The sequence below is a fragment of the Melozone crissalis genome, unplaced genomic scaffold, assembly GCF_028551555.1.
Source record: "Melozone crissalis strain CALT ecotype California unplaced genomic scaffold, PUWL_Pcris_2 ptg000004l_1, whole genome shotgun sequence".
Lineage (NCBI taxonomy): Eukaryota > Metazoa > Chordata > Aves > Passeriformes > Passerellidae > Melozone > Melozone crissalis.
Genome location: NW_026535782.1, coordinates 26832357 through 26858699, shown reverse-complemented (window position 1 = coordinate 26858699; position 26343 = coordinate 26832357). Strand labels below are relative to the sequence as shown.

The 26343-nt window shown below is 39.8% G+C and overlaps 1 protein-coding gene across 1 annotated transcript in view; it reads right to left on the bottom strand.

The window, feature by feature from the left end:
* Positions 1 to 15337, bottom strand: part of FRS2 (fibroblast growth factor receptor substrate 2) — a 47747-nt gene extending 32410 nt beyond the window's left edge. Inside the window, exon 1 of the mRNA XM_054274437.1 lies at positions 15291 to 15337. The gene's annotated coding sequence lies outside the window, so the exon portion shown is untranslated. The remainder of the gene's footprint in view (positions 1 to 15290) is intronic.
* Between the last annotated feature and the right edge of the window lie 11006 nt (positions 15338 to 26343).

Genomic DNA, 26343 nt, shown 5'->3' with positions numbered 1-26343 from the left:
TCCCTCAGCTAATCTAAAGGTGACAGCAGCTGAAAGACATGATCTTTCCTGCTCTGGCCATATTCTAATCAGCCAGACAAGCTTCAATCCCAACTCCTGCACTGGTCCTGCAGACCAAATGACCACACTGTGACCAGTGCCAACTAAAGGAAGGCTGGACCATGATGCCTAAGCAGAAATCAGATCCTTATTTTTTCACAGCAGGTCACACTTCAGCCATCTTAAAGCCCTCATGAAAATAAAGCTTCATTATAATCTAAGATGATACTATTGGAATTTGCTAAAATAAATTAACCTGTGTATCACTTCTACAGAGCCCTACAGAAAATCTAAGGGAAAAGGAACCGCTCTGTAGCCTCTGAAATTGCTCTCTTTTAACATAGGTTATGCAAAGCTAAGCTCATATAAAGGCAAAGTTATGTGCAAAGTGTAAATCTGTTTAAAATTTGGGAAGAGTTCTATACATACAAAGTACAGTATTTCAGTTGCAACATCATAAATTGTACTGATAAGGCTTATTAAATCTAGACTTACACATACAGCTTCTTGGTATTCTACAACTTCTAACAGTGCTATTTCTAACTTCCATTTACATTGTAAGTGTCAAAAATTCTGCACAAATACAGCTTCAAAAATTCCTAAATATTCAAGAAAAGGATTAGTAACAATTTAGCCAGTACAGATTTTGTTTTCTTACAGAAGTGCACTTAATTTTGCATTTTGTTTAACATAATAACACAAAACCTCACTTAAGTGCACAAGTTAAGATTAAGCTCCTGACAGTTAAGCTGTTTCAGCTGACTGATGGAAGTCATTCCCATCATTTCTCAAGAAGTCATATACGGATATCAAGTTTTAAATTATACTTTACATAAACACTTAGCATGAAACCTCTGGAAGTTTGTAATTTTCTAAACCTGATCACTAGAGTATTCAGCAAGCACAGCTACAAACTGAAAGATTTTTGTTCTCTCATCTGCAAAAGATAAATAGGAGAAAAATTAATTCAGAACAAGAAAAAACTTTAAGCCTTCACATTTCACATCTGATTTCTAATGACAGTGCAAGATAAATTATTTGCTTTCACCTTACACTTACTGCTGCCCTAGTTTACTGAATATCAGTTTAAAAACTTATTCTACTTGACTTTTAACTTTCAAGTTAAAAGGATATCTTTGAAATTATAACTATGTATTGTCTGAAAATATTTTGGCACTGGCACAGAATCTGCAAAGAATAGCCCAAGCTTTAACTTAATTATCCTTTTACAAGAACTGTGGTTTGAGAAAATACAACAACGTCGTAAACATAATAATCACTAAGAGTAATTGCCTTTGGCAGTAATGTCCCAAAGCAAGTTTGGATGTCCAAGATAAACCATGATTCCTATTCTTTCTCTATGTACTTTTCAGTTAATATAAAAATTCAAAAGCAAATGAAAATGGTGTGTCTAACACTGTATAAGCAAACAAAACACAAGTTTCTGTCAGAGCAACACATTACCATCAATAAATAATGAAATCAGTCAACAAGAGTATGTTACAGAAACTGCAACCCAACAATAAAATCTGCAAAAGTTACATTATTTTCTAGAACAGAAACAGAAAGGAACTGATGGAAGTTTAGATGTAGTTACAGAAGCAGTGTGAAATAATCATTATGCTACTTACAGTGTACTTTAATCCCAGACACACTATCCACTTACTGCAACCCCTTCATATATACTGGAAGACACCCAAAAGCACAAAAACCACTTATCCCTGCCTAAAAATATTGCAGGTATTTTGAAAGTAATTTAGAACTAAGAAACATGATAATTAGCTAATGTTAAGACCGTAGAACACCATAATTCAAATTCATTATGTAACAGGCAAGATTAGGATAAATTAAAGCAAGCACACAAAATTCCTGAAAAACAAGCTTCTTCCAACTGATTTCAAGTCTCTTTTCTTTATCAGTTCCCATACAATTCCCTGTGCTGATTCACTGCCTTACCTTATCTTGCCCAGCTCCTACAACTTCTGTTTTAACCCACCAACCTTTAGGCTGCTCACCTGTGCAAAACACTGCAAGTTTTCACAAGTCCAGTTCTACATCTGAATTGGATGTATTCCCTCTAATAGCTGATCATTAAAAGAAGTTAATTATTACTGTGTTTGTAAACATATGGGCTTTGATACCACTGTACAACAGCAAGTAAATTACTTGACTCTGAACATTTTCAATATTAGTAAACTAACATCCCTACACTCCTTTGTAAATTCCAACCCATTTATGTTGACTATCTGAATATGCAGCTCAATTTCTGTTACCCCCTAAACTACAGCAGGAGAAGACTGTTCAGTTTAGTTGGAAGTCAATACTGTTTAACAAGGGACTTTTAATCTATATTGTTTCAGTCATCCTATATACACCTGTAATGTCTCAAGTGAGAGGGATGCAAAATATAGTGCAGCAGGGAAAAGAAGCAGTTAGAGAACCACAACAAGATTATATTCATACCTTGCTTCTGCTGTGCCAGCAAGTAAAAGCCTGTAGTATGATGCAAGGAGGGCTGCTGTCAAACTCTGAAAGCTGCCTAGTGCTGCAGGCCGATACAAATTCTCCTACTGCAGCAGTGACTTTTGCAGGCAGCCCTATTACACCTTCAAACAGGACCACGAGCATGTTAACTCTGCCCTTTCTAGCAACCCCACACAACAGCAGCATGAATCAATTAACCCCAGTGGTGGAATTTTTCTGTTATTCAACCTAAATTGCATTAATACTTGACTGCTGAGGCAATACATTCTGCCTATTACATTCACCGAACTACGACCAAACTGGATAGGACAAATTTGTATGGGTGTGTTAATGCCATTTTTGTAACTTACTATGTATTGAAGCAAGAGCTGAGTAGTTTAACCTAGGCTTCCTTCATGGTCATCAGATAGCCTAGGGAACCAGAAGCAATCACAGGATTCTAAGAACTCAGTCTGCTACTTGTGTGGTACTGTACATGACTCATTTGAGAGTTTCCCTAGGGAATCTTCTAAAGTGGACACTTATCAGAAGTCTCATTACATTTTTAAGTGTTTAAAATCTCTGCCAAGTCACTACTATAGACTTATGCCATCAATTGTGAAATATGACCTTGGCTGAAGCACATCTAGTAGCTTGTTAGTTAAAAAAAAGTACTAAAATAGATTTATAAATAATGCTTAAAATCCATATGAAAAGCTGCAATGCACCAGAAAACCCGCTAGAACAACTCATTACATTAGGCACAGGTCTAATGTGTGCCTGTGAATGCATACACTTCATAAAGAAGCATTTACAGTTCTCTTAGAAATAAAATGAAGTTCTGGGAAGTAGCAACCACCATCACCAAAAAGCCAGCAGATAAATTCACTGTACTCACTGTGCCAGACCCCCACCAAAATCCCCACCTTATTCAGGAGACAAACACTGAGCCACTCACGAATCAGCTGCTAAACTGCTGCAGCTTACACACAGCCTCTTAAAGCAAACAAACAAAAAATACCATAAGGCCATACTGTAAACTCATTTACAGTTTAACCATGTGTGTGCAAGAGGATTGCAAAACAAACTACAGAAAAAAGTGCACTACCTGCCCCCAGATATGCCACCAATATTTCTGACTTAAAAATCCAAACCTACTGATTTCCAGTTTAACTGTTATCACTTCACCCTAGGGTACAGCTGCTGGGCAGAACTGTGCTATTCAAAAAAATTAAAAATATAGTTCAAGAAAGGGGAATGATCTACTCACTGTGCATCTGCACCAGTACAAAACTTTCAAATCTTGGAAATAAAGTCTTTCTATTAAATGTTAAAAAAAAAAAAGGCAAAGTATCTGGTCCCAAATTATACAATATTTAGCAATGATCAAAGGAAATACAGCTTCTAGATTTCTATGATGTTTGCCAAATTTCCATTTAACAATGGTTTTACTTTCACCACTAACATAAGAGTAATATATTCACAAATACAGTTTTGAAACCCAAAAAAAGTTTATTTGAACTCTGTTATTAGGATTAGTCTACCAGCAGCTTGGCAAATAGCTTTTAACATACAAAATTTAACATCAAACATTTTTGGTTACAATTTTTGGTAACAATTTTAATTGCATTTTATTCTTAACTCCAGACTTGTATTTCATAGACAACACTCCCTTATTCTTTCTAGTTTTATGTTCTTTTTACCTGTCACTATGTAGTCACAATTTCCTGCAACTACCCACTTCAAAACAGTTCATTCACACTGGAAGGTAATCAGAGATGTGACTCCACTGAAATAGTCTGGTATTGGAATTAATTCATAGAAAGCCCTTGCAATGAACGTCAACCAAGATCTCTCAGAAATCACTGTCAGACCACAATATTTACTGTTAGACATACTACGTAAATAATCCACTCTTAGTGTTCACCACTGCTGGACTTTATTATTCCATCATCAGAAGTTTTCTGTGATACTTCCTTGTTTGAAGTCATCATTATGGAAGGTACATTTCCCTGGTACAGCACACTCAATAAATGATATTTCATACAGAATAAACCTAAAGTGTAACTACTTTAAAAGCTCACTAATACAGTATGATAGGACACTGCTCACTTTAGAAGTCAGCACCAATGAAATAGTACCACTGCATCCAGTCACCAGTGCAAGAGCTGTCTGACACATCACATAACAACTGATTCCATCTCTAGATATCAGCATAAAGTATCTCCTGGTAGTCACCATTTAATCACTTATTTAGAGCTTTCCCCAGAGTACACCACTGATTATTAACTACCTTAGCCTGTCCTCAAGGCCTCAGCTGAACATGTTTCTTCTCTTCAGACATCATCCTACAACTTTAAAAAAAATGCTTCCTATGGAGAGCTAATAACCAGTAAAGCTAAACTGATATGGTAATGGCACAATGAAACCTTCAGAGAGGTAGTTTTAATTTGATACTACTGACAACGTTTAACTGCTTTTCACCTTGATATGAAACTATTTTAAAACCATACCATTTACAATTAGTAAGTTACAAATCAAATTCTATACTACAGCTGAAATAAGAAATACAAACGCTTCAAGAGGAGTAAATTTATATTTAGCAGACATACATGAAGTTGTGCTGTATGGGACTAGTGAATAGGGACTTAACAGAATAATGAACTCTAAAGCAGAAAGAAATAAATATTTATTAAGCAAATGTACTGACACTTAGGGACGAAAATCATTGTAAAAGAAAACACATTTGTGAAGGTCAGACGATAAACATAACACTGTAGGCAGAGAAAATCCAAGACAAATAACTTGAACTTTAGATTCTGAAGAGCACTTTGCTACACTTTACTAGTAGAAATATTTCAAGACCTAAGTGGCCATAAGTATCTAAAAATAAGAGTCATAATGTACACTTAAACCCGAAGAGTCCTACAGAAACTAGAAGCTTATCTAAGTTTCTGGTATATGTTGTACCTCTGAGACAACACACACATTGCTCTAGAACTAAAGAGCCACAGGACAAGCTGGAAATACCCTCCAAAGCTCTGTTATCAGAAAAAGTTCTGAAACTTAGGGAGGGAGAATCTAAGTGCTGCACAACAAAGGTTCACCTCTCTACTAGAAAAAAAAAAAAAAAAAAAAAAGGAGGAGAAGAAAATACAAAGAAACAAAATAGCTTGTCTGAGGTCTATGTAGCACCTTCCCTTTTTCATTTCCTCTATACATTCTTTTCTAGTCCAACAATTTTTAGGAATGGAGTAGCAGGACTGACCTATTGGCATGTATTACTCAGAATTTCTCTAACTACAGGGACAACAATATTGTTAATATAATACTAAAGAAATACCACAAAGTTCAAACTTAGGGAACAATTTATTGGAGTGGATTTAATATTAGCTTGTTTGCTCTTTTTAAGATCTAAAAAGTCTTAACTAAATACCTTTTAACAACAAAAATTAACATAATGGCATCCTTCCTAGCCAAACTGCAAGCACAGAAGAAGCTCTTTCAGGAACTGAATACCATCACCTAAAACCTGTACAGCAAATGAAGAAAGAGATAGCTATCAGAGAGATAAGAAGGCAAGCATTCACATTCATATTGAGATCTGAATATCTGTCAATTAAATGCTTTTTGTAGCCTAAAGCACTGGACAATTATTTAAGAATTTAAGTCTTTGTCCAGTCTGGCTGCACAAATACTGTATAGTCTGACAGGAAACATCCAGCTTACTTTAGTATTAACCTGAGAGAATTAACACTAACTCTCACTGTCCTAGTCCTTTCACATTTATGGCAAAACAAATTGATCACCAGCACTACATTCTCAATTTCAAGCTACAAAAGTCTACTCAGCAGATTTTAAGAGAAGAAAACATAAGGCAGCTGCCATGACACAGAAGAAATTCACAACAATTTAACTATACTATACTAAAACATCTCTAAAACACATACAGCAAGCTATACATTAAAATTTATTATTTTACCTACTATAACTTGTTTACTTTTTCATTATATTACCAGCCAAAAAGCCTCAAATTACAAGTAGCCATAGCAATTTACCTTTCTCCAAAATAAATCCCCAAAAAAAATCACAAGCAAAATGCAAAACACAAGCCACAGAAACCTTGGGACCAAAGTTTCATGACACATGAAAAAATATTTAAGAGTGACTTGGCTTTCCTTACTTACAAAAAAAAAAAGTATTACTTCTGTTAACACTTGCATTAGTTCTACAATAAGTCAAGTATATGACATAGCACTTAATACTACTCTGATTGCCAGTTTAATTCAATTCTTATATTATTTCAATAAAAGCTGCAGATTATATCTGCCTCACCAAAGAAACCTGCAAAGTGCAGAAAACAATATTTACTAACTGAAATCACATTTGATACTAAATGTCCACAAAATATGACACTGTATTTATTCACACAACAGATTCTAAAGCATGCCACTGGGGTACTTTACTCCAAAGTAAAATCACTGGCCAAATTAATCACATTTAAAAGACGTACAGCAATATACATTTCCCAAGTACCTATAAGAAAAGATCTACAGGTAACATGTATCCCTGCATGCTTACATAGTTTAAAATGTTATTTATCTGTATAAGCAAAGAGACAAGAAACTCTAATATCCAAGAAGAAAAGTCAGAGGCAGAGTCATTTTCTCTTGTAATAGTATTAACATGTATAATATCTCAGAAGTTTTGTAAATCAAAGTATATGACATGAAACATGCATAAAGACGGGGGGGGGGGGGTGGGGGGAAGAAAAATACAGATTCAAGTGCCAAAAGTAGCAAGGAAAAGGACTATGATGCAGAAATATGAGACATGGGTCTTCCAATCCAAAGACAATAAGCGAGCTTTAATTAGCTGAGGAAAGTAACAGACTACTGAAAAATTGTAGCAGCTGTATTTTGAACAGATTGCACAGATAGGAATATCAGCAGATGGAGAAGGGGCTTGAAGTACTCCAGATGGCAGATACAGAAACTTCATTTGCAAAGACAGAAAAAGAAAATGTGGTCTTGAAAATGTTATTTGGACAAGGAAGGAGTGTATTAATAAACATGACTGTGGACTCAAGGAAAAGGAGAAGAAGAAAGGGCTACTCCCAAACAAGTGCCTCCCTGGGTGAGGGAGGATTAGTACACTGTCAGTAGCATTGCAAATGGCAGGCAAATGAGTTAAGTTTGAGAGAGAAGATAAAGAGCTCTGAAACATTCAAAATATTTATGATGATTAAAAACACTTAAATGAAATGCAGGACTGAATGAAGACACATAAAGAGCCACAAAACTCTACAAACCTTACAGCAACCGAAATATATGAGATGCAGAGATTTCTAAGAATGTTGCACGCTTTGGGGTCAGTGGGAAGAGGGTACAGATGTGGGAAGATGCTTGCAGCAAGCAGCACCACAAAGGCAGGAGAGGGTCAAGGCTGTGACAGCCAGGCAAGTTTTCCTACATCACACATCCTCTCATTCCCACAAACCTAAAACAGCTTAGTTATGCATTTTATAAAAAGTCCAACTACACTTTGAAAATTTAAATAATTTTTAATTGTATTAATGGACCACCTGACAGATGTACAACAGCAACTACCTTCAATTACAATTTTTGTGGTGATTTAAAAGCAAGACTTTATTTTATTTAAACTAAAATTTGTGTTTTAACTACATGCTTCAATCAGTGTGGAGTTACTGAAAAATACAGACAGCTACAAAGTAGTCTAATACCCTCTACTTGTAATGGTTGCCTGAAAAGGCTAAACTTGTTGAGTGACATCAAAGGGAAAAAAGGTCCCCTTATGTTTCATTAAGATTTTTCTTAAAACAACAACTGTGCTTTAAAGGAGTAATTCAAATAGATTTTTAAAAAAGAAATAAATAACAAGCCCTACAACAAATGCTAAGATGTCAGAAGAATCTTAACATACTTCCCTGAAGAAGTAGCCCTCCCTGTGTTTGCTTGGTATCTTAATTTGCCTTGGGTTTCAAAACCCCGGGCTTGCCAAGAGCTATTCCATTCAAAACCTCAGGAATTCCATTACTAGTTTTCAGCTAAATTAAAGGAAAATAGAAGCATTCAATGCATGGCAAAAGTATGCACAAAGTGTTTGTTGATACTCATAAATAGACTGAAAAATTTAGCCATGTCTGAAGGATAACTGCTGCATAGTCAACTCAGTTAGGCTCTGCCATGCTGCTAAGCAAAAAGCTACTGCTGTCAGTTCAGACAAGCTCAGCATAAGATTGATACATTGCTACCAAGATTGAACACAGCACCAGATCATTCATTTCTCACTTCATGTTTAAACAGAAACCAAATTTGCATTTCTGCAGGAGAAAAAAAGGACAGAGTGAGAGTTCCCTCTTTAAAGCAACTGCTTCAACATCTCCATTAGGGAAAAAATGTCTCACTATCCTAAAGCATGGCAAAATCAGTCAGCTCTCCACCCTGTCAAACATCTTGCAAGTAATGAAATAAAGACATTTCATCTCAGAAATTCATCTAGTATTGTGCTGATTAATATCTTTCCAATGTCCACACAATTGGGCCTCTTTCAAGTCATGATATTTTATGATTCTCAGCAAGCAGTATTACTACAATCACATTTGCCCAATAAATAATGGTAAGAATGAAATGTCCCCACCTGCATATTGTGCCAGCTGTCAGTCATACTATCACACAAGAAAGTAATATCCCTGTGCAAAGCATTGAAGAAAACCTTCATGAAAGACAAATGCTTCACCTGTGTCAAGAAGTGCAATCCCAGCAGATACAAACCAGTATGCAGTTTAACTTCTCTGGCAGTAGTTACAGGAGAACAGTGAAAATATCAACACCCTATTTTAAACTGCAGCTCTCATGAGAGATCAAAGATCTGTATCTTGCATTAAAACACAGGAATCCGGGTATATGGGATAGAGAGTTTATTTTACCCTTCGAAAGGCAGGAAATTAAAGCAACTTTTGACCATTGAGTCAGCAGCACCCAGTTCAGATCAGGGTTTGCAGTAACCATCATCACTGCGAGAGTGGCAGCAGCACCTCAATCCTGCCAGGAACAAAATCACTACAAAGAAAAGCCAAGGAAAAGAGTCAGTTCTTCAGACTGACAACATGGGGCTCTAGTCTATCCTGCTTTGGGCATACATACAGGAAAACTATCACTGTCTCAGATATGCCAACTGCCCATAGTATTTCACATTTGCTACAAGCACACACAAAACGGTATTTGTGAATGAGATTTTTCTCAACAGAAAAATAACAAACACACATACAAGAAAAAGGTAAAGAGCAAGATATGCTTGAGCATCGTTTCTGTAAGATACACATTTATCATAAATAAGGGAAAGAAAAAGATAAGCTTAAAACCTACATTTGGGGTATTTTTTAAAATCCTGGTCCAAAAATGTACCAACACAGAGGTGTTTCTATCTACAGCCGAAACAGGACTTAAACATCTATTAAAAAAACCCAAAAAACACAAAACCAAACAATAGCAAAATAAAAATAAACAAATCCCCAGTTCTGTGAGAAGAAACAGCAGGTCTAGTAACTGGCTGATTCTAGAAGCTGAAGTAAATAAAGGCCACCTAGCATGGTCAGATATGATTGCAATGCCATGCAACCCAATGATTTTACATTTGCAGTGCCTGAGAGGAACACACTGCCTAACACAGATACTAGTACTACTTTGTTGACTGAGATTCAAGCAAAAAGTTCAGGGATTACCCCAGACTGCCTGAGAAGTCAGTGACAGATTGCATATCACTCCTGTGACAAGGAGCTTCTCATCTCACTACCCCACATATGGACATAAAAGCATTTTAGGAAAAGAACAAAATAAAACACGAAATTAAAGCACTCTAAGACATGAGAGGGAATCACAATGCCATTTCCACTAATTAGAAAAGAACGCATATAGTCAGTCCCAAGCATGCAATAATCATGAATTTTTATTGTATAAACATCAGAAATAAGTTATTAGTTCTTTTTATTTAAGCCAAGAGGTGATTATTTCTGTTGTCATTTGAAGCTTGAGGGGAAAAACCAAATTGTGGAGAATCCCATAGTTGCAGGAAGAGGGAACTCAAAAAAGAGTGAACTAAATTTGCCATCATGATTGTTGCCACCCTGCCAGATACAGGGAAGATGAAGCTTTGAAAAGTACCCTGTAGTTGGAGAATACATGACATACATAGTCAGACATTTGTATGCACACATATTTATATGAGAAAGCACCACACACCTGTTTATCACCAGTTCAAGTTAAAAAAAAATCATCACATCTAGCACTGATTACACAGAAGGGCCAACAACAAAAGATGATGTTTAAGAAGAGAAAACTGAAAGTCTATTACAACTGCTGTTCTACAACTCATACACAACCAAAATACCATTTGCATGCTCTACATGAAATTGCACATCTCTGAACAGCAGCTTTCAGCCAACAGTTCCTCAAATCCTTTTGATAAAAAACAGTAGCAGATAAAAATAAAACCTGTTACATTTTTACAGAAAATGTTACTTAGGAGCTGCAGATAGGTCATCTCTTCCAGCAGTAGCTACTGCTCAGTTAGTCATCACCACTGAGCAAAGAGAGACTACCACCCATACAGACTTGCAACAGAGTGAATCATGTAAGAGCACACTTATCCACTTTGGGAAAAATTAATCAAGGTAACTGACCAGTGAAGGTAGGCTGAGCTAATACTGTCCATTTAATGGCTGGTTATGCCTAAAGCATCTAACACTGCATTTGGCTTCTCTAGTGGAAAGGATTATTACACCTGGTAAACTACGGCACACAAGAGGAGACAAATGGATGGGGGACACTCTATCTACAATTTTCAAAGATATAGAGGAGAAGAAAAGAGATAAAAATCAATGCCTATCCATATCCTGAAACATTAACTACAAGCTCTATGATAGGCTGAACGAGACAGATTATGAAAACCACTAACCATTACAGTTACTTAGGAAGAGAAGTCACGGACTGCCACCCCAGAAACTGTGTGAGTTATAATTTCTATCTCACATCAGCCTCATAATTTTCATGGATTTATTCTGTCTCTTTAGCTACTTGTTATTGCAAACTACACTGCCATTTTCTTAGTGGACACTGATCACTAGCTCTCCTTATTTAACTCTTTTAAATTTAAAAATTCAATATACATGCCAAAGAAATTCATTTGTGCAGTAATTTGATGAGCACCAGTTGTATGAAACAATAGGTACCAAACAATTTTTTTTAATTGGTTACTATACAAAAGGCCATATTCCTCCAAAGCACAGAATGAAATCAGACACACACTACCCTGATTTAAGGGGTCTTAGATGCAAATATTCCCATGAACCATATCCAAATGATGTCTTGAAACCCTTAATGCTGTACCATCTTAACTTCACAGAATTAGGCCAGTATCAAATATACTTTAAACTGGCATCGTGTGTCACTGTCACCAAAAGAAACAGACACACCCTGCTCCCCTTACTGCTTGCTTCCATCCCCATCTCTGCACCAGCACAAATGTTTGTGCAGCAAACTGATCCAGCTCCAAGCGAACCCTTCCCTGCCCGCCCTTCCCCCAGGTTAGCTCAATCCTCAGCCCAGCTCACCACACAACCATACAAGTATTTCCTGCACAAAGGAGGAAGCAGCAGAGCAGGGTGGAAGCAAACAGGACCGTGTTTTTCAATGGTGGAGCTGGTCTGTGCCAGCTGTGTGCCAGTGCAAAGCAGCAGCAGCAGGTCGAAGGCTGGAGTCCTGCAACACCAACAGACCTGTCTGCACCAGCCTCCCAGCTCCTGCCCTTCCTCCCTGGGATCCCACTCCTCTGCTCACACAGCCACTGACAGCTGTGCAACTGCTGGGTGAGCTGGTTCAGGGTGCCAAGTCAACTGAAAAATAATTCTAACAAGAAAAAAAAAAGTTGCGAATTTTTAGCCAGTACAGGTTCGTGAACCAGCTCCCAGTGCAATCCTTACCAGCACAAGGAAGGAAGAGAAGGAAGGAGTGGGGAAGGTGGGAGGTCCAATTTTTGTCAGCTTGGGATGCTGTGGAAACACTCAGACACCACCACATTTTAAATTTCAACTTGCCTGCACAGCTGAACGTGACTATTTTAATCAAATTTTTCCAAAGATTAAACCTTATTCCAACCTTTGCAGGAGCCTAAGCAGCCACAGTCTCCTTGGGCACAAGAAGCAAGAAGTGAGGCCAGTTCACCACCACTTTTTAACCACTTTTACCCTTCATATTCAATACAACAAAGAGGGAGCATTCGTTCCTCTAACTTAATGATAGTTTTACCAGATAATTGTTTTAAACATCACTGATTAAGTGACCTCAGCTATTTGCATAAGAGCATACATGGAATAAAACAACTGCAGTCATGTTAAGTATTATCTTAACCACAGTTTAGTACTTACAAGGAATTTAAATGGTTCTGGTGATTTAAGTCATCTAACAAACCTCTCCACTCAGGAGTGAATTTCATCCATTGTTCAGAAAGTTGTTTTGGTTAAACTACAAGTCCCAGTGATCACAGAAATTAACAAAATCAATTTCAATGAGGGCATAATCAGACACCTAATAAACATGGATGTAGTTACTTTCAGGCTAACTTTTGAACGTAAGTAGGAATACAGACTGTTAGCAACAATCTTTTTAATTTATAAACAATGGGATTTATAACTGAATTGTTAAATTTAGCAGAGAACTATTTCCATGCAAAGTCAATGTACGTTTATGTTCATCCAGTTAACAAAGAAAAGAAATATAATCATATCAATTCAAGAGATAAGACCTAGCAACATTACAGCTCAAGAACTGAAGTGCAGAATCAGATGCTTTTTCCTGAAAACCAGTTTTCCCAACTGCCATACATTATATTTTCCCAGTTAATGAAACTCTCTTACAAAGCTAGATTCTTCCACAGACTACAGTAGCATTTTATAAAATAACTGATCTTCTCCTTAACAGAAATTTCTTGTATGACAAAAAAGTGTTCCAAAGTACTCTGCCTATAAAAATTTTAGAGAAGTAAGAACAGTTCATTTTTACTACAATTCACCACCAACACTTGAGAGAAGACACTGAACTGGAAAGTGAGCAAAAGCCTGAAAAGCTATTTAACCATATATTCATACAGCTGCTGGGACACTGTTTCAACATGCATTTTCAAAGCATTCTTGACATGGAAGTAAATAAACTCAGGGACTCTCTGTCAAGGAATAAGGTTCTTAATTTTGTTCCCTTCAGTGGAGCTAGAAGTTGGACCTGAACTGGTGACTTATACTAATACAGGTTTCCTTTCAAGCAGGCATAGACAGGTGTGCTGTTCAAATGCACTTGCTAACCAAGGAAAACAGACAATGGATTTCCCTGGCAGTTCTGCTGATTTCAACAAAAAACCAGAATGCTTATTTGATCTGAACCCATATATCTTAATACCAAGCCACTTTTAACAGAGTAATAAATCTTTAAAAATTAATTTTTCATTTTTCTAAATACAAATACACTGTAGAATTAGCAGAACAGATTAAATGACAGGTTCATGACGCAGAATTACTGCTAATGTTAACACCATCTAAGATACACTCGGAAAACTCGTTTTGCTCATTACGCTGAACATCACTTTGTCACTAAGCCTTAAAGTTAAACAGAATCCAGGAATATTTAAAAGTCACAAATAAAATGCTTGTTAAAAATATTAGTATCAAACCACAGTTGGCAATTTTTTCAAAAAACTTACTAAAATCTATCTTGATTTCTACACTATTTCTTCATTGCAATAATAACATTACTTTCAACTCACAATCCAACAACATCCCTAGGGACTTCTAATTATGATTATCACATCTTATGCAATGACTTTGAGCAAGATGCAGTGACCAGGAAGACAAAAAAATATGTATTTTTCTTCCAAAATTTCAAGTTTAGATGAGCACTCAAGCCAAATCAGCGCTGAGACACCTTTTGACGTCAGTGTGTCTTCAGATCCATCCTTGCTACATTTACAGGTGGCGATATGTCAGAGGAAGGGCAGTTTAAAACGCCGAGGAAGTGAGCTCGGTATGGCTTTCATTCATATGCACAGCACCCCTTCCAGAGCCGGCAGGATCCCCTCCCCTGGCAGGCTCTGTCTGCCGTCCCAAGCCCTGACCCGACTGAGCTCTCTGTTAGTCCCGGGGCTCGCACCTCGAACGCCCCCGGCTTTGCTCAGACGGGGAATAGCAAACGTACTTATCTTGGCAGGCATCTGACGGACACACCTGACCTAGAGGAAGGTGCGAGGGCTTGACAGGTGACACCAGATGGAACACCAGCATCAGACACGCCGAGCACCGAGGAGGCGGTCACGCAGCCGGGACCGCTCCCCGCGCCAGACCTGCCTCCAGACAGCCACAGCAGGGACAAATTTATCTCCTCCTCTTTTGTTTCTAAACTCGCACTCGGCTCGTCCACCTCCGCTCCCGCCCCAGCCCCAGAGCAAGGCAGCGATCCCCCTCCGTGCCCGGCCTTCCCCGCCCAGACACAGCCCCGGGCCGGAGCCCCCCGTGCCCGTGGGGGCCAAGCCGCCACCGAGCTCCCTCGCCCGGACTCGCAGGGGAGGAGAAGCGGCTCCTACCGCGGGGCACGTCCCAGCCCGGCTCCCGCGGGAGGAGCCCACACAAGGGGCTGCTCCGGGGCCCCACTGGGAGGGGGCGGCAGCGGAGCCGGCCGGGCACCCCGCTGGAAGGAGCCGGGGAAGGGGCGAGGAGCAGCACCCACCTGGGCCATGAGCCCCGCGCTGGCCGCCGCGCCGGGCCGCCTGTGACGGGCGAGACGGCGGCCCCGCGTCGGGCCGGGGCACGGCTGCGCCTCCGACCGCGGCAGCGACAGGGCCGCGCTCTGGGCCGGACCCTGCCCGGCTCCGCTTCCGGAGCGCGGCACGATCGCCTTCCGGGGCAGCGCCGGGGGAGCCGCGGGGCGGGCGGGGCGGCGGTGCTGGCAGCAGCACCAGCACCGGCGCCGGCATCGGCACCGGCACCGCCCGGGCGGCGGGGCGGCCGCGGGGCTGCGCCGGGAGCGGCGCGGGGGCCGGCGGAGGGAGGCGGCCGCGAAGCGTGTCTTACTGGTTCCTCAGGTTTTAAAAAAAACCATTAAAGCTGTAATTGCACGCAGAGCTCTGGGAAGAGTTGGCTCGGCTTGCCCTGACTGTCGTAGCACTCGGTATCACGCTGTTACTTTGGGCGCTGCCGCGGTGGCCCCTCACCTGCAGCCGTCGGAGCTGGGCTGCGTTAGTAGGGTTGCACTGCATGCCACTGAACGCAAGGGCTGGCTCTGTGCACATCAAAACAAAGATACGGCACAATTGATGCGGGAAACAGGAACCAGCGGAGATGCCACACCTGTGCAGGTGTGTGGAAACGCTTAACACTCCTGTCAGCCACTGCAGAAAAACCCACACGTTTGTTCGTGCTCTCGCTACCTCCGTGTCACCGTGTCTGTTCCCTCTTCACAGCCCGATGCCTGTGACAGGTCTTGGACCAGAAGACACTGTGATCTACAATGAATCTTGAATGTGTAGGTTTTGTCCCAACATACACAGAAACACACTGCTCACAGTCAGAGCAGCCTGCATGAAATTCAGCTTTGTCTCTTCTTGCTCTCCACCTCCTTTGGCCGTAGTCGAACTTCTGAACTCTTCACCAAACAATGCCTTGCTCCAAGTTGCTTCACAGAACAGTTCTGTCTATGTCTCTGACTTTCTCAGGAGTTGTGCACCTTCACTTTTGACTCTGTTTCAGTCAGCTCATGATAAGGAGAATAGAAAGTGTTGCTCTCACAGTTGCTCACTTTCTTCCCTTCCCTGGACAGTTACTGCTTTGTAGAAGAAATGTTGAAAGTAAATGGATCACAGTACTCCACCATCCTAAGATTCATTTAATCTGTAGGTTGTGTGAGAGCTGAAAAAGCTGAAGTCTATGCAGAAATTTTCTTCAGATGGACATGCTAGAAAGGTGATATAGTATATATAATACCTAGAAGGAAAAGGGTGGAGAGAGCACAACTGTGGTTTAGCATTTCTACCAATGCAGCTGTTGGCTCCTGTGCATGTGAGTCAGGGCCCAGAGGACGAGATGGATAAAGCAGAGCAAATGGGAATTTCCTATATCTGAGTCGTATCTATAATAGGTGAAGTCATGTAGCAAACACTGTCATCTAACATACAGTATGTGCTCATATGCCATGAACATGATATACAATGGGCTGCAAAGCAATAGGCTGTTCTTAAACATCTGCAGGATTCCTTGTGACCTTCAGGTCACAGGACTTGCCTTAAAGTCTGTTCAGATGCACTTGTTGATCCCCATCTGTGAGTGCACATAAGTATTGTGCCTTGCATTTAATCCCTAGTCTTTTCAGCAGTGTCTGGATGAGCAAGGAACAAAGTTTTGATGTGTCTCTTCTTCTGGGTCGTTTATTTATTTTCTCCTCTCTCTAGCCTTCACCACCCCTTCACCAGTTCATTTAAATTGCTGCGCTTAAATTATGTCAGGATTTGTATTAAATTAGGATAGCACAGTGTCTCTTTGACAGTCAAGTTCAACATCTTCATCAAAGGTGAAGTGCTGTGTTTGTTCATGTGTGAAATTGGTCATCCTTACTGTTTACCTGAGTGTTACTTTACCTAGCTCACTCAGATTTACTGACAGAGCAATTCAGTATTTCGATACTGGAGCTGCACTTGGTGGCTGTTCTAGATCTTTCTCCAGCATTTTCTTGCTTCTTGAGACCTTGCTGTGTTGCATTCGTGGTGGGAATTTTTGTTCTGTTGTTGCTCCTTCTCATTCTCACTACATAGATGTCTTGGATCCATGACATGTTTGTTGCTGCTGCTATCTAGAATCATTTCTGTCATCCCAAAATGAGATTATTGCAGCTCTGTCCAGATGCTGCATCAATTACAAGTCTTTCAAAGATTAGATAACTGCTTCCAGACTTCTGTAAATTATGAATTTTTATTGCTTTAAGTCCTTTGATAACATCGTCATTTCTATTAGATCTTGCTAAGCTTTCCTTATGTCAGCTTTGAAGTCAAAAGCTCTCTGTTGTTTCACTATAGCTCACTATTCTCTCTTTTTAAAAATTAGGTGCTTCTACCATCTTTAAAGCTTTTCCATAAATATTTCATCTGTAGATAAAATTTGTAAAATTATTATTTGGTAACTAAACTTTTCAAATTGTTTGCTTCAGCATTTCTTTATATGGTATTATACAGCTACTATAGGGTGTGCTAAATGCATGGCTTTTCTGAGGCAACAGAATTTTAAAATTAGGTTGTATAAGTATTTTTGAAAGATTCTTAGTCTTTTAAGAGGAAATAAATTTGAACTGCATCTGATATAAGATAGATTGTATTTCCAGAAGTTCTTATTGCACTGTCTTAATGTATTTCAGTGTTGATTCAGTGAGACCACTCTTGTTCCAGATCCTGAATTCTTACAAGATGATACCTGACATGTTTTGGTGCCTTTTATAATGAAATTTGGACTCTGCAGATCAAGTGCTTTTGCCCTTGGCCTGTGTTGATTTAGGCAGTATTCAATTCTGTAGGCAGGACCACAGTCCAGTCACATGCATTTTAACAACAGGTTTTTTCCCCTGCACTGGTGAGGCCTTGCCTTGAGTCCTGTGCCTGTTCTGGGCCCCTGACTGCAAGGAAGGCATTGAGGTGCTGGAGTTTGTCCAGAGAAGGGCAACGGAGCTGGGGAGTGCTCCAGAGGGTAAGTCATATGAGGGGCAGCTGAGGGAGCTGAGGGTGTTTAGCCTGGAAAAAAGGGGACTCAGGAGAGACCTTATTGTTCTCCACAGCTACCTGAAAAGAGGCTGTAGTAAGGTGGGAGTCATCCTCTTTTCCCATGCAGCTGGCAGCAGGACAAGAGGAAATGGCCTCAAGCTCCACCAGGGGAGGTTCAGGTTGGACATCAGGAAGAATTTTTTCATGGAAAGAGTTGCTAAACATTGGAATGGGCCAGCCAGGGAAGGTGGTGGAGTCACCAATGCTGGAGGTGTTCAAGAAGCAGCTGCTCTTTGTGCTATAGACAAGGTGGTGATTTGCTGCAGGTTGGACTCAGTGATCTTAGGGGTCTTTTCCAACCTAATTGAGTCTGTGATTTATCTGCTTAAAATAGCGTTTTCCTATTTATTTTATATTCTTTCTTAATATCTGTACCTGACAAAGAGAGGACTCTTGGGGAATGGAATGCCAGATTCTGCATACTGTTTCTGCAGTTTCCTTTCACATGCTGTTCAGAGATTCATGGCAACAAACTTCTCAAAGCCATGAAGTGGAGATTTATATCTCTTTTTTCCAAGAACTTTGGAACTTTTTGCGTTTCATGTGTAGCTTGTCTTATCCTCAGGGAAGTCTTTTCTGACCGGTATGAGACATGTCTACACCAGCACAAAGCCTGGATGTGTTTTTGGAGATGAATATGGACTCAGATCCTTAATTTTCAACTATAACTTCTACTCTTGCAGTGAATATAGGGGAGTATACAGTTTCTCTTAAAAATGAAATCATAGCAACAGCCTCATGACAAATCACAGAAGTTTGCAGTTGCTCTGTTTTGTAATACAGAAGGCCTTTGCTATTCCTGTAGGCACCACCTAACCCAGCTATAGGTGAGGGCTGTTCTATAAACACTCTTTCCTGGTTTATGGCTGCTGTGAAAGCATGTTTCTGGTTGAAATGCAGTGCAGAAGCTTGTGCACTTTCTCTGCTACCTACAGTAATTGTATTCTGACACACACTTTCCAAAATCCATTTGACACTAACAAACCCTTCTTTTTAAAAATTAAAACCCACACATTCAGACTATGAAAGCATTTCAGAAGCTGGAAAACAAATTTACAAAGGGAGAAAGTTGGACTTAGTGTGCTAGCTGAACAGAGTAACTCCAGTCACATCACATTCTGCGTCCCCTCATGTGTGGCATGTTAAATAGAATAACCCTTTGTATATCACATCAAGAAGTTTTTGTTTTCACAACCAAACAAACCCCCTGCATACAGTAAGGGCCATACGGGAGCTACTTATAGCCAGATCCTGCCCTTCTTATGAAAGCACACCTCTACAGTACAGTTAATATTTGGGGGTTTTTTTCAGAAGGAAGTGCAAGGTTGAGCTAGTTAAAACTAGTAGTTTACTGCTTCATTGAGTATTGTCATTAGTTCTGATTTCACTTAAAAGTGAAAAGAAAGTGTAAATCCAACAGTAAATAAAGGTGTCTTGCAGTTGAACATTCTAATTCCCATAGTGATTTTTTTCCTGAAATGACTGCTGGAATATGACAAACTTTCTGCTCTCACAGGGAAAAGTGGAGCAGACCTGGTCATTCAGGAGTTCTCCAGATGGCTGTTTGTATTGTAATTTGGTTTTCCTCAGTTTTATAAATTGTCTTGTCCTTGTACAAATAAACCATTGACAAGGTTAAAGGATCCATGTGTTCTAAGTAATATTCTATGAAGGACAGGGTGGTTGTGACAGTTGGTCAGTAAACTTTTAAAGATAATACAATGAGTTGCAAAAATGTAATTTTAAACTTAGGTATCTCCTCTGAAATACCTAGTCTGAGCTTGCTGTCTGAGGTACTATGTGGTTTATTCTTAGAGATGCTAGATGTTTGGTCCTTTATCATTTGAATATTGAGAGCCTGAAAAACATCATTGAAAGTGAAGCTGCTTTTTGGGCCTCACAGGTATATATACAGTATATATAATTCAGTTCTTCTCACAAGTTAATGTTCTGCGTAACCAAATTGAACTGGTTTCATTTTCCTAAAAAAGGCTGTCATATGCAGTTCCTGTAACTTCTTGGTGATTGTTTCCCTGGAGAACCATCAGTTTGTTGAATGTACACACGTCTGTTTCCAGGTTATTACGCCTGCAATAAACAAGTGGGATATAAATCTAATTAAGGGCCCCAGAACTGTGTACACTTGACTGTGTGCTATGTACAAAACAGTGTCCAAAGAACACCATCACAATGGCAGACTTTCACAAATAGGCAACTTGTGCAGCTGTGTTTTTGACTTCCTTGTGGGCACCAAGTATGATAGAATTAGGTTGCCTATCATACAGCATTTTTCTATTCTGTGCCTTTTGGGGGACAGAATAGAGGCCTCTCACAGGAGGAAACAGCTGGTTATTTTAAATCTCTGCATGCAGCAAGTGCCCTTTGCCTTATTCATTTAATGAGTAAATACTTAGATATTCTTAGGGCATTTGTCATTTTGTTAGTTGATACTTCATTATCATTAGTGGAATTATGTCTGTGCTTCTTTGGCAAGAGAAGCAATAGACTTTCATTTTGCTTACAAGGAAATGTGGGTTAAGTCTGCAGCAGGTCTTGGTACTGCACAGGTCAGATTTGTGGCAGTGAACATTGAATAACCTTGCTACTGGGTGAATTCAATTGCATCTGGTTCTCTGTTCTCCAGGTTTCCTATGTGGTATGTGAGGGAAGCAATTGCACAAACAGGATCACTAGGGATCCACTCTGAAAAGGATGCTGGCTAAACTTTTCACTGTGAAACGACATCTATGTGGCTGAAGTCACAGTGGCTGGGGAATAGTGCTGAATAATCTTGGCAAGTGCTGGGCTTGTGTCAGCTGTGCTCCATGAGCCAGTATTACAACTGCTATTGGAAAACTTGTGGGTGGACTGTGCACCTTTGTCTCAGCCATGACAGTGCTAATTCAGGAATGTTCAGTCAAGTCCACACTGCAAGTTCACAGCCAGGACACTGACAAACACTCCATTCTGCCAACACAGCAAGCATTTCAGCGTTTCAGTGCAGAGGCAGAGCAGGCAGGCAAGTACAGATGCAAAACTTACAAGTGTGTCCTTCAAAATCTTCAAAATAACAGAGTTGGAAGGACCTGCTTGCTCCACTTGGAGTTCATGTTAGTGAACTTTTTTTTGGTAGACACCTTTTATGCAGAATGTGCATATTCAAGGCTGAGAGAAGCCATCCTGTCCTTTTCCTGTAGTTCAGTGATTAGAAAGCCTGAAATTAACCTGTGGGAGATGGGGGTTTCATTTCATCCTCAATCTGTGAACTTATAAATTAGTGTTTTTCACACTAATTTATAAGTTCACAGATTTCCACAGAGTGTGCTACAGCCATTATAGAGTTATTATAGCTTCCTTCAGCTCTGAAATCAATCCACTGAAATTGTTTAATTGATCATGTGGGCTGGACTTTTAGGAATAGAATTAGCTTGCTGGAAGGTACATGTGAAAGTGGTCAGAGATGGTTTGGGAACATTACCAAAGAAAGAATTTATGGAATGCAAGCACCTTCATAGCTGGCAAACAACTGAGTGAGAATTTTTGAGACAGTCACTTCAGATTTAAGGAACATAAGTGTTCGTTTTCAGCATCTGAGCCCTCTTGTTGGAATAGTTAACAAGACTTGTCTCAGGTCATACAAGCTCACCACTGACAGAGAGGTGGAGTGAGGCTTTAGCATACAGACAAATACGTCAGACTGTGGAAAAGTCAACATAGGTTTTCGTAGATAGAGAAGCTTTGTCATAATTATGAAGTTCTTTGACAAAATCAACAAACTGATAAACCAGGGTGATACATTCATTGTAGTGATTTCAAAAGAGCCTCTGGCACCATCTCTCAGCCATGCTGCTAAGGAGTACTGGCTGTCACAGGCTAGGAAGGAAGCCTCTCCTGTGAATTAGTAACTACCTGAAAGAGAAGGGTTAACAAGGTAGCAATAAATAGTCATTTTTTACAATGTGGGAGAGTAGATTGTACTCCCACAGGGATTCATGCCGGGACCTGCACTAGTTAGCATACTCAGAAATGGTCTTGGAAAGAGACTTGAGTAAAAGCAGCAGCACAGTTTGCTGCTGATGCAAAATCCTGTGCAGTAGTCCACTACAAAGCTGACAGCAAGGAGCTTCAAAAGGATCTCCCTCTGCTGAACAGCGTAGGTGTTGGACTAGAAGTGGAAATTTGGTCTCTAAATGTAAAGTAATGCGAGCAAAACAGATAAAGGAAATAAAAGCAAAGCAGTGCATCACCAGCTAGTAAAATGAATGGAATACAGTGGCCTTTGGTTCTGGTTTTCCCTAGCCAATGATTTACAAAAAGCTGAATATGTATCAAAAATGATTGTGCTGTACTGACCTATTCTCTCTACCCTTCACTGTTTAGTCCTGGTCATTAAGTCCAGAAGTGATACTTGTGTAGCCTGATGCAGTATGGCCATTTGGCAGCTAATATAGGACAGACACACTGAGATGGTCAGAGGGCTGGGAAAATGGTGTATTGCTTCAAGGAGGCAGCTTGAAGCTCTCATGGAAAAATGTGCCAGATTCTTCTCAGAGGGGCACCGTGATAAGCTGAGAGAGAATGGACACATCCTGCTAAGTTCTGCTTAGATTCAGAGATTTATTTATTTCTCTTTATTGTTCTCTTTCTCCCTTTCAGTCTCTCTCTCTCTCTTTCTGTCTTTCTTTCTATCCTGAAGGTGGTCAAATATCGTAAGATGCTGCCAAGAGAGGCATGTGATCTCCTTGTAGAGAGATACCCAGAGTCTGACTAGACATGTTCCTGAGCAATCTGGGCTGGCTGGCCCCACTTTGGGCAGTAGCCTGTCCTAAGTGGCCTCCAGAGGCCCATTGCAACCTCTGGCTTCTGGCTTCTTCTGGTGGGTTCTTACCACGTGCTTGTGCCCTAACTATACATTACTTCAGATGGCATATTCATGACAGAAGTGGAATGTATTTGCTCCAGCTTAACAACTACATATTAAAACTCAGTTCAAGAACACTGTGGGGTTAAGACCCTTTGGATTTGGCATGAACAAAGCAAGAGTGAGCTATGGTGCTTTCTGTCTAGTGGCTTGACAAAGTATTAAAGTACTTTGTAAAATGTCAACAAGAGGAATTGATTGTCAGGGTGCAGCTATAGCAGGAGTCAATAAGTGGTACTGTTGTTTGTCCATTCTTAAGGTTTTTACTTCCAATGTCTTCTTTAAACAAATGACATAATTCATTTGTCAGACACTGAGTGATGGGGAAGAGTTAACCTGGCATAGCACGTGCTGCCATGTGACACAAAGTGTTTGTATAGGTACATATTCTCTGGATCAAACCTGTCTCCAGCAAGAGAGTCAGTAAAAAGATGTTCTTCACCCTGGTATGTCTAACTGGGGTCAGTGCTTCTTAGTACTCGGGCTAAGATCTTTGAAAGGTGAGATAATGCTGTTTGTGGCTGACTGCTTCTGTTCAACACCTGGAACGCGTGGCATGAACAAACAATTCAGACTACAGCAACAGCCAAAACTGCCAATCACTGTTTTCTCCTGTAATAAGAACTTTTATTTGTAAGCTGAAGATCCTGCCACAGCTCAGCGACTTAGCAACTGTGTATTCATCAGCAATACTTATGGAATAAGCTGAGTCCTATAGTTTTAAAGAACAAATGTACTTCAACTTAATTACAGTAAGGCCTGAATAAAAATTAAAGGGTTTGCATGTTTGTTAGTCTGTATGTGGGTAGAAAGACAGTGAGGTTAAGATAATAGTCTCAAAAATGTATTCTCAGAAAACATTTAAAACCACAGCAGGGTGTGATTGTATGCAAATAAGTATTTTTGCAATAGCAGATTAAACACCTTATGGAATTTGTATGGAAAATTGCATGCTTGTACTTGATGCAAAGTATGATTAAGCACCAGTGTGTGGAGTTTTTGCCTTTGGTCAAAAATTAAGGCAGATTTAAATCAATCAATGGTTTTTTCAGTCTTTTCACAGTGTATAAGTTATGAATGGTATCTACTAGAGAGAAAACACAACTTTCTCCTTGGGTCTGCATTGTTACAAGTATATATCCTACTATGGTTTCCAATCAGTAAATGCAGGGCAGTAGCAGAAAGTCTGGTGATAACATGGCAACATGGCAACAGGATCTGAGACAGTGAGGGAAGAAAACTGGCAAATGGATGTAAACTTTTATCTTACTGTATGTTTTTTGCATCAGCTTACAGACAGCTTTTCATGAATGGGTGAATGAAGCATTTCAGGTTCCAGGACTACATTTAAATAAACTTCTTTCATGTTCAAAGATTGTTAAAATGACGCTCAGGCAACCCAGTACCTTTAGGGGCAGCAGGTACCTTCTCAAAAAGATATCCTTAGCTGTAGTGGAAAGACCTGCATTGTCACAGATCATCTCTGCTCTACTTGGTCATTTGCATAGCTAAGGGACATTAAAATAGTCTTCAGTGTTAACTTCTAATCTACATTACATACCAGAGTTGTGTATCTGCCTTCCTGAAACTCCTTTCTCTTACACACAAATTAGCTGCAATGCAATGAGAGTGATACCATGGCTTTTCCTAGAAAATTGCCCTTTGCTATGCTCAGGAAGAAGTTTAAAGGAACATTTAAAATTGCAACCTGAATTTTGTTCTCCTAGAAGTGATAGAACTGATTTAGCAAAATCAGATACGATGGTGATTGTTTTAATCCTGTTTTTCCCATCTTAGTAGAAAAAATAAAATTCATTACTTCAAATTAACTTTTATATAAATAGTGACATAAATTGGACTCACTGCAGTTTCTCTGGGATGGATATAGTACTTCAGGAAAAACATAAAAGCTTCTCTGAAGAAGTCAAATTATCATGTTGAGAAACAGTAAAACACACTCTCTCTTTTCCAAAACAATTCTGCCTACTCAGCAGTAAATCTACAGAGGGAACTCAAGCTCACACTGGCAGGATTACGCTTCTGCCTCTTAATCATAATTTGTTAGTGAAAGCAGTGGTCAAAGGAAGTGCAAGGTCAGCTGTTCTGAGCACTGGTGGAGCAGGCTTCACTCTCCCTCATGCATGTGCTGTTATCCCACAGGCTCCAAAATCACATCTGGACGGGAGCAGATGAGTAGATAACTGAGCATTGTGATTTTTACAGACAGGTGACCACTGGAGCACTGAAAGGTATCACCTACCCTCCTCTGAAAGGGTCTCAGCCCTGCTTAGGGAAGGGCTCAGTTTTTGAAGCTGTTGCTGAAGTACTGGTCATACCCCGATGTTTTAAGAGAATAAAAGCATAAATGGCAGGGTTTTTTTAATTTCTCCCCATCATATTAGGAGTGGGCTTCTTCAGGAAAAAAAGAAACTAATTATCATGTGGGCAGAAACCACCAAGTGAAGGTAATGGGCCATCCAAAGTGATGAACCACTCCGAGCCCTTCAAAAAACAACTTGAAGTTAGAGTTGAGACAGCCAATGTAAAAGTCTGTGGAAATAACTTTGGGCATGTTCCCTCAGAAGAGGCAAAGAAGAAAAAAAGGTGACTTGTGGCAAAGCAGAATTATTGGTACTGAAATGTAAAGCTGTTTTTACACTGCCTCGTTTTGCAGCCAGCATATTATTTCTCTCTTTTAGGACTGCCTAAGTTCACACGTAAGCCAGTGGAAGCAAACTACATAATTTCTTGAAACAAGGGAAATAAAAGCAGACTTGTTAATGTAATGATATTTTAAGCAATAATTATTTCAAGCAGAAATAATTAGATTTCCCTTCAGTAGCATATAATAGCTTACATTTTAAGGCAATTTAGGGACAAAATCAAAATATATACCAACATTATTTCCTCATGCAGAAACAAGTACGGGGAAGAGTCTGAAGGACAGAGACCGAGGAAGCCTTGCTCATAAGATTTTTCCTGAAGCAGTTTGGTTCAGGTGGGACTAACTAACTCTATTAATAGAGATTTGCCCAGTTGTGTTTGTTATTCCCCACTGC